The following is a 12547-nucleotide window of genomic DNA, read 5'->3' as shown; positions in this document are numbered from 1 at the left end:
ACATAATAGACATTTTTTAGATACTGTGGCCAGTCTGCCCGAAGCAATACGCCACTAGTTCTTTAATTTAAGACAACCATCGTTACTCTTGCTAGGAGCTACTTGATTTTGCTGATTAAATTTTAATTGTGACGAGGCATTGGCAACCTTACGAGAGTCATAGTGATTCTTGGCAGTTCCTCACCAAAATACGCATTTTTTAGATACTGTGGAAAGTCTCTCCAAAGCGGTAATCCACTAGCTGTTTATCTTCAGAGAATTTGCCAGAGGTCTCTTGACGTTGCTGACGTGAGTCTAATTGTGACGAGGCATTGGCTACCTTAAGAGAGTCATAGTGACTCTTGCCAAATGCTCACCATAATAGACATTTTTTAGATACTGTGGCCAGTCTGCCCGAAGCATTACGCAATTAGTTGTTTAATTTAAGACAAACACCGTTACTCTTGCTAGGAGTGACTTGATGTTGCTGATTAAATTTTAATTGTGACGAGGCATTGGCAACCTTACGAGAGTCATAGTGATTCGTGGCAGTTCCTCACGAAAATACGCATTTTTAGATACTGTGGAAAGTCTCTCCAAATCGGTAATCCACTAGCTGTTTATCTTCATAGAAACTGCCACAGGTTTCTTGAAGTTGCTGACGTGAGTCTAATTGTGACGAGGCATTGGCTACCTTAAGCGAGTCATAGCGACTCATGCGAAATGCTCAGCATAATAGACATTTTTTAGATACTGTGGCCAGTCTGCCCGAAGCGATACGACACTAGTTCTTTAATTTAAGACAACCATCGTTACTCTTGCTAGGAGTTACTTGATGTTGCTGATTAAATTTTAATTGTGACGAGGCATTGGCAACCTTACGAGAGTCATAGTGATTCCTGGCAGTTCCTCACCAAAATACGCATTTTTAGATACTGTGGAAAGTCTATCCAAAGCGGTAATCCAGTAGCTGTTTATCTTCAGAGAAACTGCCAGAGGTTTCTTGAAGTTGCTGATGTGAGTCTAATTGTGACAAGGCATTGGCTATGTCTAGAGAGTCATAGCGACTCTTGCCAAATGGTCACCATAATAGACATTTTTCAGATACTGTGAAAAGTCTGCCCAAAACAATACGCAACTAGTTCTTTAATTTAAGACAACCACCGTTACTCTTGCTAGGAGTTACTTGATGTTGCTGACTTAATTTTAATTGTGTCGAGGCATTGGCAACCTTACGAGAGTCATAGTGATTCCTGGCAGTTCCTCACCAAAATACGCATTTTTTAGATACTGCGGAAAGTCTCTCCAAAGCGGTAATCTACTAGCTGTTTTTCTTCCGAGAAACTGCCAGAGGTTTCTTGAAGTTGCTGATGTGAGTCTAATTGTGACGAGGAATTGGCTACATTCAGCGAGTCATAGCGACTCTTGCCAAATGATCACCATAATAGACATTTTTTAGATACTGTGGCCAGTCTGCCCGAAGCATTACGCCACTAGTTGTTTAATTTAAGACAACCATCGTTACTCTTGCTACTAGTTACTTGATGTTGCTGATTAAATTTTAATTGTGACGAGGCATTGGCAACCTTACGAGAGTCATAGTGATTCCTGGCAGTTCCTCACCAAAATACGCATTTTTTAGATACTGTGGAATGTCTCTCCAAAGCGGTAATCCACTAGCTGTTTATCTTCAGAGAAACTGCCAGAGGTTTCTTGAAGTTGCTGACGTGAGTCTAATTGTGACAAGGCATTGGCTACCTTAAGAGAGTCATAGTGACTCTTGCCAAATGCTCACCATAATAGACATTTTTTAGATACTGTGGCCAGTCTGAACGAAGCATTACGCAATTAGTTGTTTAATTTAAGACAAATACCGTTACTCTTGCTAGGAGTTACTTGATGTTGATGATTTAATTTTAATTGTGACGAGGCATTGGCAACCTTACGAGAGTCATAGTGATTCCTTGCAGTTCCTCACCAAAATACGCATTTTTTAGATACTGTGGAAAGTCTCTCCAAAGCGGTAATCCACTAGCTGTTTATCTTCAGAGAAATTGCCAGAGGTTTCTTGACGTTGCTGACGTGAGTCTAATTGTGACGAGGCATTGGCTACCTTAAGAGAGTCATAGTGACTCTTGCCAAATGCTCACCATAATAGACATTTTTTAGATACTGTGGCCAGTCTGAACGAAGCATTACGCAATTAGTTGTTTAATTTAAGACAAACACCGTTACTCTTGCTAGGAGTTACTTGATGTTGCTGATTAAATTTTAATTGTGACGAGGCATTGGCAACCTTACGAGAGTCATAGTGATTCCTGGCAGTTCCTCACCAAAATACGCATTTTTAGATACTGTGGAAAGTCTATCCAAAGCGGTAATCCAGTAGCTGTTTATCTTCAGAGAAACTGCCAGAGGTTTCTTGAAGTTGCTGATGTGAGTCTAATTGTGACAAGGCATTGGCTACCTCTAGAGAGTCATAGCGACTCTTGCCAAATGGTCACCATAATAGACATTTTTCAGATACTGTGAAAAGTCTGCCCAAAACAATACGCAACTAGTTCTTTAATTTAAGACAACCACCGTTACTCTTGCTAGGAGTTACTTGATGTTGCTGACTTAATTTTAATTGTGTCGAGGCATTGGCAACCTTACGAGAGTCATAGTGATTCCTGGCAGTTCCTCACCAAAATACGCATTTTTTAGATACTGCGGAAAGTCTCTCCAAAGCGGTAATCCACTAGCTGTTTGTCTTCCGAGAAACTGCCAGAGGTTTCTTGAAGTTGCTGATGTGAGTCTAATTGTGACGAGGAATTGGCTACATTCAGCGAGTCATAGCGACTCTTGCCAAATGATCACCATAATAGACATTTTTTAGATACTGTGGCCAGTCTGCCCGAAGCATTACGCCACTAGTTGTTTAATTTAAGACAACCATCGTTACTCTTGCTACTAGTTACTTGATGTTGCTGATTAAATTTTAATTGTGACGAGGCATTGGCAACCTTACGAGAGTCATAGTGATTCCTGGCAGTTCCTCACCAAAATACGCATTTTTTAGATACTGCGGAAAGTCTCTCCAAAGCGGTAATCCACTAGCTGTTTGTCTTCCGAGAAACTGCCAGAGGTTTCTTGAAGTTGCTGATGTGAGTCTAATTGTGACGAGGAATTGGCTACATTCAGCGAGTCATAGCGACTCTTGCCAAATGATCACCATAATAGACATTTTTTAGATACTGTGGCCAGTCTGCCCGAAGCAATACGCCACTAGTTCTTTAATTTAAGACAACCATCGTTACTCTTGCTAGGAGCTACTTGATTTTGCTGATTAAATTTTAATTGTGACGAGGCATTGGCAACCTTACGAGAGTCATAGTGATTCTTGGCAGTTCCTCACCAAAATACGCATTTTTTAGATACTGTGGAAAGTCTCTCCAAAGCGGTAATCCACTAGCTGTTTAACTTCAGAGAATTTGCCAGAGGTCTCTTGACGTTGCTGACGTGAGTCTAATTGTGACGAGGCATTGGCTACCTTAAGAGAGTCATAGTGACTCTTGCCAAATGCTCACCATAATAGACATTTTTTAGATACTGTGGCCAGTCTGCCCGAAGCATTACGCAATTAGTTGTTTAATTTAAGACAAACACCGTTACTCTTGCTAGGAGTGACTTGATGTTGCTGATTAAATTTTAATTGTGACGAGGCATTGGCAACCTTACGAGAGTCATAGTGATTCGTGGCAGTTCCTCACGAAAATACGCATTTTTAGATACTGTGGAAAGTCTCTCCAAATCGGTAATCCACTAGCTGTTTATCTTCATAGAAACTGCCACAGGTTTCTTGAAGTTGCTGACGTGAGTCTAATTGTGACGAGGCATTGGCTACCTTAAAAGAGTCGTAGTGACTCTTGCCAAATGTTCACTATAATAGACATTTTTTAGATACTGTGGCCAGTCACCCCGAAGCATTACGCAATTAGTTGTTTAATTTAAGACAACCACCGTTACTCTTGCTAGGAGTTACTTGATGTTGCTGATTTAATTTTAATTGTGACGAGGCATTGGCAACCTTACGAGCGTCATAGTGATTCGTGGAAGTTCCTCACGAAAATACGCATTTTTTGGATACTGTGGAAAAACTCTCCAAAGCGGTAATCCACTAGCTGTTTATCTTCAGAGAAACTGCCAGAGGTTCCTTGAAGTTGCTGATGTGAGTCTAATTGTGACGAGGCATTGGCTACCTTAAGCGAGTCATAGCGACTCATGCGAAATGCTCACCATAATAGACATTTTTTAGATACTGTGGCCAGTCTGCCCGAAGCGATACGACACTAGTTCTTTAATTTAAGACAACCATCGTTACTCTTGCTAGGAGTTACTTGATGTTGCTGATTAAATTTTAATTGTGACGAGGCATTGGCAACCTTACGAGAGTCATAGTGATTCCTGGCAGTTCCTCACCAAAATACGCATTTTTAGATACTGTGGAAAGTCTATCCAAAGCGGTAATCCAGTAGCTGTTTATCTTCAGAGAAACTGCCAGAGGTTTCTTGAAGTTGCTGATGTGAGTCTAATTGTGACAAGGCATTGGCTATGTCTAGAGAGTCATAGCGACTCTTGCCAAATGGTCACCATAATAGACATTTTACAGATACTGTGAAAAGTCTGCCCAAAACAATACGCAACTAGTTCTTTAATTTAAGACAACCACCGTTACTCTTGCTAGGAGTTACTTGATGTTGCTGACTTAATTTTAATTGTGTCGAGGCATTGGCAACCTTACGAGAGTCATAGTGATTCCTGGCAGTTCCTCACCAAAATACGCATTTTTTAGATACTGCGGAAAGTCTCTCCAAAGCGGTAATCTACTAGCTGTTTGTCTTCCGAGAAACTGCCAGAGGTTTCTTGAAGTTGCTGATGTGAGTCTAATTGTGACGAGGAATTGGCTACATTCAGCGAGTCATAGCGACTCTTGCCAAATGATCACCATAATAGACATTTTTTAGATACTGTGGCCAGTCTGCCCGAAGCATTACGCCACTAGTTGTTTAATTTAAGACAACCATCGTTACTCTTGCTACTAGTTACTTGATGTTGCTGATTAAATTTTAATTGTGACGAGGCATTGGCAACCTTACGAGAGTCATAGTGATTCCTGGCAGTTCCTCACCAAAATACGCATTTTTTAGATACTGTGGAATGTCTCTCCAAAGCGGTAATCCACTAGCTGTTTATCTTCAGAGAAACTGCCAGAGGTTTCTTGAAGTTGCTGACGTGAGTCTAAATGTGACAAGGCATTGGCTACCTTAAGAGAGTCATAGTGACTCTTGCCAAATGCTCACCATAATAGACATTTTTTAGATACTGTGGCCAGTCTGAACGAAGCATTACGCAATTAGTTGTTTAATTTAAGACAAATACCGTTACTCTTGCTAGGAGTTACTTGATGTTGATGATTTAATTTTAATTGTGACGAGGCATTGGCAACCTTACGAGAGTCATAGTGATTCCTTGCAGTTCCTCACCAAAATACGCATTTTTTAGATACTGTGGAAAGTCTCTCCAAAGCGGTAATCCACTAGCTGTTTATCTTCAGAGAAATTGCCAGAGGTTTCTTGACGTTGCTGACGTGAGTCTAATTGTGACGAGGCATTGGCTACCTTAAGAGAGTCATAGTGACTCTTGCCAAATGCTCACCATAATAGACATTTTTTAGATACTGTGGCCAGTCTGAACGAAGCATTACGCAATTAGTTGTTTAATTTAAGACAAACACCGTTACTCTTGCTAGGAGTTACTTGATGTTGCTGATTAAATTTTAATTGTGACGAGGCATTGGCAACCTTACGAGAGTCATAGTGATTCCTGGCAGTTCCTCACCAAAATACGCATTTTTAGATACTGTGGAAAGTCTATCCAAAGCGGTAATCCAGTAGCTGTTTATCTTCAGAGAAACTGCCAGAGGTTTCTTGAAGTTGCTGATGTGAGTCTAATTGTGACAAGGCATTGGCTACCTCTAGAGAGTCATAGCGACTCTTGCCAAATGGTCACCATAATAGACATTTTTCAGATACTGTGAAAAGTCTGCCCAAAACAATACGCAACTAGTTCTTTAATTTAAGACAACCACCGTTACTCTTGCTAGGAGTTACTTGATGTTGCTGACTTAATTTTAATTGTGTCGAGGCATTGGCAACCTTACGAGAGTCATAGTGATTCCTGGCAGTTCCTCACCAAAATACGCATTTTTTAGATACTGCGGAAAGTCTCTCCAAAGCGGTAATCCACTAGCTGTTTGTCTTCCGAGAAACTGCCAGAGGTTTCTTGAAGTTGCTGATGTGAGTCTAATTGTGACGAGGAATTGGCTACATTCAGCGAGTCATAGCGACTCTTGCCAAATGATCACCATAATAGACATTTTTTAGATACTGTGGCCAGTCTGCCCGAAGCATTACGCCACTAGTTGTTTAATTTAAGACAACCATCGTTACTCTTGCTACTAACTACTTGATGTTGCTGATTAAATTTTAATTGTGACGAGGCATTGGCAACCTTACGAGAGTCATAGTGATTCCTGGCAGTTCCTCACCAAAATACGCATTTTTTAGATACTGCGGAAAGTCTCTCCAAAGCGGTAATCCACTAGCTGTTTGTCTTCCGAGAAACTGCCAGAGGTTTCTTGAAGTTGCTGATGTGAGTCTAATTGTGACGAGGAATTGGCTACATTCAGCGAGTCATAGCGACTCTTGCCAAATGATCACCATAATAGACATTTTTTAGATACTGTGGCCAGTCTGCCCGAGGCATTACGCCACTAGTTGTTTAATTTAAGACAACCATCGTTACTCTTGCTACTAGTTACTTGATGTTGCTGATTAAATTTTAATTGTGACGAGGCATTGGCAACCTTACGAGAGTCATAGTGATTCCTGGCAGTTCCTCACCAAAATACGCATTTTTTAGATACTGTGGAATGTCTCTCCAAAGCGGTAATCCACTAGCTGTTTATCTTCAGAGAAACTGCCAGAGGTTTCTTGAAGTTGCTGACGTGAGTCTAATTGTGACAAGGCATTGGCTACCTTAAGAGAGTCATAGTGACTCTTGCCAAATGCTCACCATAATAGACATTTTTTAGATACTGTGGCCAGTCTGCCCGAAGCATTACGCCACTAGTTGTTTAATTTAAGACAACCATCGTTACTCTTGCTACTAGTTACTTGATGTTGCTGATTAAATTTTAATTGTGACGAGGCATTGGCAACCTTACGAGAGTCATAGTGATTCCTGGCAGTTCCTCACCAAAATACGCATTTTTTAGATACTGTGGAATGTCTCTCCAAAGCGGTAATCCACTAGCTGTTTATCTTCAGAGAAACTGCCAGAGGTTTCTTGAAGTTGCTGACGTGAGTCTAATTGTGACAAGGCATTGGCTACCTTAAGAGAGTCATAGTGACTCTTGCCAAATGCTCACCATAATAGACATTTTTTAGATACTGTGGCCAGTCTGAACGAAGCATTACGCAATTAGTTGTTTAATTTAAGACAAATACCGTTACTCTTGCTAGGAGTTACTTGATGTTGATGATTTAATTTTAATTGTGACGAGGCATTGGCAACCTTACGAGAGTCATAGTGATTCCTTGCAGTTCCTCACCAAAATACGCATTTTTTAGATACTGTGGAAAGTCTCTCCAAAGCGGTAATCCACTAGATGTTTATCTTCAGAGAAATTGCCAGAGGTTTCTTGACGTTGCTGACGTGAGTCTAATTGTGACGAGGCATTGGCTACCTTAAGAGAGTCATAGTGACTCTTGCCAAATGCTCACCATAATAGACATTTTTTAGATACTGTGGCCAGTCTGAACGAAGCATTACGCAATTAGTTGTTTAATTTAAGACAAACACCGTTACTCTTGCTAGGAGTTACTTGATGTTGCTGATTAAATTTTAATTGTGACGAGGCATTGGCAACCTTACGAGAGTCATAGTGATTCCTGGCAGTTCCTCACCAAAATACGCATTTTTAGATACTGTGGAAAGTCTATCCAAAGCGGTAATCCAGTAGCTGTTTATCTTCAGAGAAACTGCCAGAGGTTTCTTGAAGTTGCTGATGTGAGTCTAATTGTGACAAGGCATTGGCTACCTCTAGAGAGTCATAGCGACTCTTGCCAAATGGTCACCATAATAGACATTTTTCAGATACTGTGAAAAGTCTGCCCAAAACAATACGCAACTAGTTCTTTAATTTAAGACAACCACCGTTACTCTTGCTAGGAGTTACTTGATGTTGCTGACTTAATTTTAATTGTGTCGAGGCATTGGCAACCTTACGAGAGTCATAGTGATTCCTGGCAGTTCCTCACCAAAATACGCATTTTTTAGATACTGCGGAAAGTCTCTCCAAAGCGGTAATCCACTAGCTGTTTGTCTTCCGAGAAACTGCCAGAGGTTTCTTGAAGTTGCTGATGTGAGTCTAATTGTGACGAGGAATTGGCTACATTCAGCGAGTCATAGCGACTCTTGCCAAATGATCACCATAATAGACATTTTTTAGATACTGTGGCCAGTCTGCCCGAAGCATTACGCCACTAGTTGTTTAATTTAAGACAACCATCGTTACTCTTGCTACTAGTTACTTGATGTTGCTGATTAAATTTTAATTGTGACGAGGCATTGGCAACCTTACGAGAGTCATAGTGATTCCTGGCAGTTCCTCACCAAAATACGCATTTTTTAGATACTGCGGAAAGTCTCTCCAAAGCGGTAATCCACTAGCTGTTTGTCTTCCGAGAAACTGCCAGAGGTTTCTTGAAGTTGCTGATGTGAGTCTAATTGTGACGAGGAATTGGCTACATTCAGCGAGTCATAGCGACTCTTGCCAAATGATCACCATAATAGACATTTTTTAGATACTGTGGCCAGTCTGCCCGAGGCATTACGCCACTAGTTGTTTAATTTAAGACAACCATCGTTACTCTTGCTACTAGTTACTTGATGTTGCTGATTAAATTTTAATTGTGACGAGGCATTGGCAACCTTACGAGAGTCATAGTGATTCCTGGCAGTTCCTCACCAAAATACGCATTTTTTAGATACTGTGGAATGTCTCTCCAAAGCGGTAATCCACTAGCTGTTTATCTTCAGAGAAACTGCCAGAGGTTTCTTGAAGTTGCTGACGTGAGTCTAATTGTGACAAGGCATTGGCTACCTTAAGAGAGTCATAGTGACTCTTGCCAAATGCTCACCATAATAGACATTTTTTAGATACTGTGGCCAGTCTGAACGAAGCATTACGCAATTAGTTGTTTAATTTAAGACAAACACCGTTACTCTTGCTAGGAGTTACTTGATGTTGCTGATTAAATTTTAATTGTGACGAGGCATTGGCAACCTTACGAGAGTCATAGTGATTCCTGGCAGTTCCTCACGAAAATACGTATTTTTTAGATACTGTGGAAAGTCTCTCCAAATCGGTAATCCACTAGCTGTTTATCTTCATAGAAACTGCCACAGGTTTCTTGAAGTTGCTGATGTGAGTCTAATTGTGACGAGGCATTGGCTACCTTAAGAGAGTCATAGTGACTCTTGCCAAATGCTCACCATAATAGACATTTTTTAGATACTGTGGCCAGCCTGCCCGAAGCAATACGCCACTAGTTCTTTAATTTAAGACAACCATCGTTACTCTTGCTAAGAGCTACTTGATTTGGCTGATTAAATTTTAATTGTGACGAGGCATTGGCAACCTTACGAGAGTCATAGTGATTCCTGGCAGATCCTCACCAAAATATGCATTTTTTAGATACTGTGGAAAGTCTCTGAAAAGCGGTAATCCACTAGCTATTTATCTTCAGAGAAACTGCCAGAGGTTTCTTGAAGTTGCTGACGTGAGTCTAATTGTGACAAGGCATTGGCTACCTTAAGAGAGTCATAGTGACTCTTGCCAAATGCTCACCATAATAGACATTTTTTAGATACTGTGGCCAGTCTGAACGAAGCATTACGCAATTAGTTGTTTAATTTAAGACAAACACCGTTACTCTTGCTAGGAGTTACTTGATGTTGATGATTTAATTTTAATTGTGACGAGGCATTGGCAACCTTACGAGAGTCATAGTGATTCCTTGCAGTTCCTCACCAAAATACGCATTTTTTAGATACTGTGGAAAGTCTCTCCAAAGCGGTAATCCACTAGCTGTTTATCTTCAGAGAAATTGCCAGAGGTTTCTTGACGTTGCTGACGTGAGTCTATTTGTGACGAGGCATTGGCTACCTTAAGAGAGTCGTAGTGACTCTTGCCAAATGCTCACCATAATAGACATTTTTTAGATACTGTGGCCAGTCTGCCCGAAGCATTACGCAATTAGTTGTTTAATTTAAGACAAACACCGTTACTCTTGCTAGGAGTTACTTGATGTTGCTGATTAAATTTTAATTGTGACGAGGCATTGGCAACCTTACGAGAGTCATAGTGATTCCTGGCAGTTCCTCACGAAAATACGCATTTTTTAGATACTGTGGAAAGTCTCTCCAAATCGGTAATCCACTAGCTGTTTATCTTCATAGAAACTGCCACAGGTATCTTGAAGTTGCTGATGTGAGTCTAATTGTGACGAGGCATTGGCTACCTTAAGAGAGTCATAGTGACTCTTGTCAAATGCTCACCATAATAGACATTTTTTAGATACTGTGGCCAGTCTGCCCGAAGCAATACGCCACTAGTTCTTTAATTTAAGACAACCATCGTTACTCTTGCTAGGAGCTACTTGATTTTGCTGATTAAATTTTAATTGTGACGAGGCATTGGCAACCTTACGAGAGTCATAGTGATTCTTGGCAGTTCCTCACCAAAATACGCATTTTTTAGATACTGTGGAAAGTCTCTCCAAAGCGGTAATCCACTAGCTGTTTATCTTCAGAGAATTTGCCAGAGGTTTCTTGACGTTGCTGACGTGAGTCTAATTGTGACGAGGCATTGGCTACCTTAAGAGAGTCATAGTGACTCTTGCCAAATGCTCACCATAATAGACATTTTTTAGATACTGTGGCCAGTCTGCCCGAAGCATTACGCAATTAGTTGTTTAATTTAAGACAAACACCGTTACTCTTGCTAGGAGTGACTTGATGTTGCTGATTAAATTTTAATTGTGACGAGGCATTGGCAACCTTACGAGAGTCATAGTGATTCGTGGCAGTTCCTCACGAAAATACGCATTTTTAGATACTGTGGAAAGTCTCTCCAAATCGGTAATCCACTAGCTGTTTATCTTCATAGAAACTGCCACAGGTTTCTTGAAGTTGCTGACGTGAGTCTAATTGTGACGAGGCATTGGCTACCTTAAAAGAGTCGTAGTGACTCTTGCCAAATGTTCACTATAATAGACATTTTTTAGATACTGTGGCCAGTCACCCCGAAGCATTACGCAATTAGTTGTTTAATTTAAGACAACCACCGTTACTCTTGCTAGGAGTTACTTGATGTTGCTGATTTAATTTTAATTGTGACGAGGCATTGGCAACCTTACGAGCGTCATAGTGATTCGTGGAAGTTCCTCACGAAAATACGCATTTTTTGGATACTGTGGAAAAACTCTCCAAAGCGGTAATCCACTAGCTGTTTATCTTCAGAGAAACTGCCAGAGGTTTCTTGAAGTTGCTGATGTGAGTCTAATTGTGACGAGGCATTGGCTACCTTAAGCGAGTCATAGCGACTCATGCGAAATGCTCACCATAATAGACATTTTTTAGATACTGTGGCCAGTCTGCCCGAAGCAATACGACACTAGTTCTTTAATTTAAGACAACCATCGTTACTCTTGCTAGGAGTTACTTGATGTTGCTGATTAAATTTTAATTGTGACGAGGCATTGGCAACCTTACGAGAGTCATAGTGATTCCTGGCAGTTCCTCACCAAAATACGCATTTTTAGATACTGTGGAAAGTCTATCCAAAGCGGTAATCCAGTAGCTGTTTATCTTCAGAGAAACTGCCAGAGGTTTCTTGAAGTTGCTGATGTGAGTCTAATTGTGACAAGGCATTGGCTACCTCTAGAGAGTCATAGCGACTCTTGCCAAATGGTCACCATAATAGACATTTTTCAGATACTGTGAAAAGTCTGCCCGAAACAATACGCAACTAGTTCTTTAATTTAAGACAACCACCGTTACTCTTGCTAGGAGTTACTTGATGTTGCTGATTTAATTTTAATTGTGTCGAGGCATTGGCAACCTTACGAGAGTCATAGTGATTCCTGGCAGTTCCTCACCAAAATACGCATTTTTTAGATACTGCGGAAAGTCTCTCCAAAGCGGTAATCCACTAGCTGTTTATCTTCCGAGAAACTGCCAGAGGTTTCTTGAAGTTGCTGATGTGAGTCTAATTGTGACGAGGAATTGGCTACCTTCAGCGAGTCATAGCGACTCTTGCCAAATGATCACCATAATAGACATTTTTTAGATACTGTGGCCAGTCTGCCCGAAGCATTACGCCACTAGTTGTTTAATTTAAGACAACCATCGTTACTCTTGCTACTAGTTACTTGATGTTGCTGATTAAATTTTAATTGTG

This window comes from Schistocerca gregaria, chromosome 2, assembly GCF_023897955.1.
Source record: "Schistocerca gregaria isolate iqSchGreg1 chromosome 2, iqSchGreg1.2, whole genome shotgun sequence".
In the NCBI taxonomy this organism is placed as follows: domain Eukaryota; kingdom Metazoa; phylum Arthropoda; class Insecta; order Orthoptera; family Acrididae; genus Schistocerca; species Schistocerca gregaria.
This window is presented reverse-complemented; position numbering follows the sequence as displayed.